This window comes from Macaca mulatta, chromosome 3, assembly GCF_049350105.2.
Source record: "Macaca mulatta isolate MMU2019108-1 chromosome 3, T2T-MMU8v2.0, whole genome shotgun sequence".
Taxonomy (NCBI): domain Eukaryota; kingdom Metazoa; phylum Chordata; class Mammalia; order Primates; family Cercopithecidae; genus Macaca; species Macaca mulatta.
The window spans coordinates 43,302,042-43,307,082 of record NC_133408.1 but is presented as its reverse complement, the minus strand read 5'-3'; positions in this window follow the sequence as shown (position 1 = coordinate 43,307,082).

The window sequence follows — 5,041 nt, the reverse complement described above, 5'->3', positions numbered from 1 at the left end:
TCTCTCCTGCCCTGGGATGAGTGCTTTATGAGTCCCTTTACTTCCCCTTTGCTGGATTCAGGACAAACCCATTGCAATCCTGGGTTCATCATTTCTCCCTCAGTCGCAGAGAAAATAACTACCAGGGAGGAGCATCCATCCTCTCCAGGGAGGCAGCCGCCTCGTGAGGAAGAGCAGCCTTCACGAGTCAGAGCACCTGCTGCCATGGTCGTGAGGAGAATTCCAGTCCTTCCTCTTAGATGCAGAGTCATATATCATCATCACTACTGAGACTGGGTCTTGCTCCATTGCCCAGGCTGGAGGGCAGTGGTGTGATCTTGGCTCACTGCAATCTCCACCTCCTGGGTTCAAGCAATCCTCCCATCTCAGTCCCCCAAGTAGTTGGGACCACAGGTGTACACCACCACATCTGGCTAATTTTTTTAATTTTATTTTTTGAGATAGTGTCTCACATCACTCTGTTGCCCAGGCTGGAGTGCAGTGGTGCAGTCTCAGCTCACTGCAGCCTCTGCCTCCCAGGTTCAAGCGATTTTCCTGCCTCAGCCTCCTGAGTAGGGGGGACTACAGGCATGTGCCACCATGCCCAGCTAATTTTTGTATTTTTAGTAGAGACAGGGTTTCACTGTGTTGGCCAGGCTGGTCTCAAACTCCTGACCACAGCTGATCAGCCTCAGCCTCCCAAAGTGCTGGGATTACAGGCATGAGCCACTGTGCCTGGCCTAGTTTTTCTATTTTTTTGTTGAGACAGGGTTTTGCCATGTTACCCAGGCTGGTCTTGAACTCCTGGACTCAAGTGATCGTCTGCCTCGGCTTCCCAAAGTGCTGGGATTACAGGGGTGGACTACTGCACCCTGCCTTTTTTTTTTTTTTTTTTCTTTTGAGACAGGGTCTCACTCTGTTAACTAGGTTGGAGTGTGGTGGTGTGATCACAGCTCACTGCAGCCTCAACCTCCCAGACTGAGGCAGTCCTCCTCCCTCAGCCCCCAAGTAACAGACCATGGGTGCATGCCACCATACCTGGCTATTTTTTTAAAAAATTATTTGTAGAAAAAGGGTCTCCTTATATTGCCCAGGCTGGTCTCAAGTGATCCTTGTGCCTCAGCCTCCCGAAGTGCTGGGATTACAGGTGTGAGCCGCCACACCCAGCCCATATGTTTAAAAAATTTTTAAAAACTTTACATTTTTTAAAATTTCAAGACTTTAAATTTTTTTAATTTTAAAAAATTTAAGCATTTTTAAAATTTAAAGAAACTAAAAAATTTTTAAATTTTAAAAATCTTAAAAATTTTTAATTTCAGAAAAGCTTTAAATTTTTTTAAGTTAAAAAAAAAAAGTTTTTTATAGAGATGGGGTCTAGCTGTGTCACCCAGGCTGGTCTCAAGCTGTGGGCTTCAAGTGAAACTCCTGCCTCAGCCTCTTAAGTAGCTGGGACTACAGGTGTGTGCCACAATGCTCAGTTAATTTTATTTATTTTATTTGTGTAGAGATGGGAGTCTTGCTATGGTGCCCAGGCTGGTCTCGAACTCCTGGGCTCAAGTGAGCCTTAGCCTTCCCAAATGCTGGGATTACAGGCGTGAGCCACCACACCGAGCCCAGAACCATATTTTCCACCGCCTCCTAAACACTTCCACCAACCCTTCCAACTCAACCTGTCCCAAGTTCAATGTGTTATTTCTAACCCAAGCTTCTCCCATCTTTCTGGGAATGGAGCTGGCCCAGTGCCAAAATCAGGAAGATTTATTCCAGATTAATTCTCCTGCACCCTCGAATGCAACTGGGCCCCACAGACGTACCTCCACCTTGGAAGTTCTTCTCTTTCCCCTAAGTACTGTTTTCCCTTTCCTTTCTGAGAAAGAGTCTTGTTCTGTCACCCCGGCTGGAGTGCAGTGGCGAGATCTCGGCTCACTGCAACCTCCGCCTCCCTGGTTCAAGCAATTCTCCTGCCTCGGCTTTCTGAGTAGCAGGGATTACAGACGTGTGCCACCACACCCGGCTAATTTTTGTAGTTTTAGTAGAGAAAAGAGCTCACCCTGTTGGCCCGGCTGGTCTCGAACTCCTGACCTCAAGTGATCCACCCGCCTTGGCCTCCCAAAGTGAACCACCGGGCCTGGCCATGTCTTTCTCTTTCCTAACAGATCCTCCTTGATCTTCCAGTCGCAGCCAACTTCTGAATCACTTTTCCATGCCACCAATTGGAACGGCCCTTTGGATCCACAGGTATCAATTCTTTGCTTAACAATCCCTCTCGACCATCAGGGTCGAGTCCACACTCCTTAGCATGGCATGCGTGTTTTTTTTTTTTTTTTTGGAGACAGAGTTTCGCTCTTGTGGCCCAGGCTGGAGTGCAGTGGTACAATTTCAGCTCACTGCAACCTCCGCCTCCTGGGTTCAAGCGATTCTTCTGCCTCAGTCTCCCAAATAGTTGGGATTATGGGTGCCCGCCAGCACGCTTGGCTAATTTTTGTATTTTTAGTAGAGATGGGGTTTCGCCATATTGGGCAGGCTGGTCTTGAACTCCTGACCTCAGGTGATCCACCCACCTTGGCCGCCCAAAGGCACTTGGGGTCATTCATAAGGTCATGCCCGGCATCATTTTTTGTTCCCTTCCCCTGTGCAACACGTACCCGGGTTGGAGTGAGGGACTCACATCCTGAATACACCGTGATTTTGCTCAAGCTGTTCTCGTTTCCTGAATTTACCTACCTGGAAAAGTTCTAGTCGTCCTCCAAGGCTGCATGCATACGCCACATCCTGGGTGACAACCCTTGTTCCCCAGGCAGACTCGGTGCCACCCTCTAATCCCACCGTCATTTAGGCAACTCCACTAAACTCCGTTTCCTGCAATCAAAGATTTGAATTGTGTTTATCTGTGTTGTTTGCTGAATTATCGTAAGTGAAGGAATGGCCAGGCGCGGTGGCTCACGCCTGTAATCCCAGCACTTTGGGAGACCAAGGTGGGCAGATCACAAGGTCAGGAGTTGGAGACCAGCCTGGTTAACATGGTGAAACCCCGTCTATACTAAAAATACAAAAATTAGCTGGGCATGGTGGCAGGCACCTGTAATCCCAGCTACTCAGGAGGCTGAGGCAGGAGAATCACTTGAACCTGGGAGGCAGAGGTTGCAGTGAGCCGAGATCGCGCCACTGTGCTCCAGCCTGGGTGACAGTGAGACTCCGTCTCACAATAAATAAGTGAAGGAATTAGTTATGCTATCCTTATTTCTCCCTAATGTGTGCCTCCTCTCAATGTTCCCCTGACTTGGGGTTCTGTCCCTGGAACCTCAGAGAGCCAGAGGCTCCAGCCTTGTGCTGCAGCCAATTGCTCCAAATTCTGTTGGATCCTCCCCTAAAAATGCCCCTTGGCATTTGCCATCAGTTACCATCAATCTCAGATGAGGTACCTGCAATAAATCAGCTTCATGGTCAGTACTGCCTCAAATTACTAGAATCACGTCCATCTGCACACCCAGCCAAAGGTCAACCACCCAGTCTTCCTCTGGACTCACTGAACTGAGGCACATCCTTCTCCTCCTCCTCTGTTTCTTCATATATCCCAATCCTCGAGACTTTATATTCCTTTAAAGATGCCTTAAAGAATTAAAGGTAGATCTACCATTCGATCCAGCAGTCGTACTCCTGAGTATCTACCCAGAGGAAAAGACATCATTATATGAAAAAGACACGCATATTTATAGCAGCACAATTTGAAATTGCAAAAATATGGAACCAGCCCAAATTCCCATCAATCAACGAGTAAAGAAAATGTGTGTGTGTATACATATACATACACATACATATGCATATATACATACACACACATACATATACATATACATATCACAGAATACTACTCAGCCATAAAAAGGAAAGAAATAATGGCATTTGCAGCAACCTGGATGGAGTTGGAGACCATTCTTCAAAGTGAAGTAACTCAGGAATGGAAAACCAAACATTGTATGTTCTCACTTATAAGTGGGAGCTAAGCTATGTGGATGCAAAGGCGTAAGAATGATACAATGGGCTGGGCATTGTGGCTCACGCCTGTAATCCCAGCTCTTTGGTAGGCTGAGGTGGGTGGATCAAAAGGTCAAGAGATCGAGACCATCCTGGCCAACATGGTGAAACCTTGTCTCTACTAAAAATACAAAAATTAGCTGGGCATGGTGGCAGGCGCCTGTAGTCCCAGCTACTCGAGAGGTTGAGGCAGGAGAATTGCTTGAACCCAGGAGGCAGAGGTTGTGGTGAACAGAGATCACGCCACTGCACTCCAGCCTGGCAACAGAGCAAGCAAGACTTTGTCTCAAAGGGGAAAAAAGAAAGTCATTTGAGTGGGGCTTTTCCAGGCAGTTGCCTTATAGGTGAAGTACTGACAATTCTCTGAAGATAGGGCTTTTTGGCGAGTTTCAAACCCATTTTCTCTCAAATGGTTGCTAATTTTTTTTTTTTTTTGAGACGGAGTCTCGCTCTGTTGCCCAGGCTGGAGTGCAGTGGTGCGATCTCGGCTCACTGCAAGCTCCGCCTCCCGGGTTCACACCATTCTCCTGCCTCAGCCTCCCGAGTAGCTGGGACTAAAGGCGCCTGCCACCTCGCCCGGCTAGTTTTTATATTTTTAGTAGAGATGGGGTTTCACTGTGTTAGCCAAGATGGTCTCCATCTCCTGACCTCATGATCTGCCCACCTCAGCCTCCCAAAGTGCTGGGATTACAGGCATGAGCCACCACGCCTGGCTTTTTTTTTTTTGAGATGGAGTCTTGCACTGTCATGCAGGAGTACAGTGGTGCAACCTCGGCTCACTGCAATCTCTGCCTTCTGGGTTCACGCCATTCTCCTGCCTCAGCCTCCCAAGTAGCTGGGACTACAGGCTCCCGCCACCACGCCCGGCTAGTTTTTGTATTTTCAGTCGAGGCGGGGTTTCACCGTGTTAGCCAGGATGGTCTCAATCTCCTGACCTTGTGATCCGCCCACCTCGGCCTCCCAAAGTGCTGGGATTACAGGCGTGAGCCACTGCGCGTGGCCTAAATTGCTGGTGTTTACAGCTACT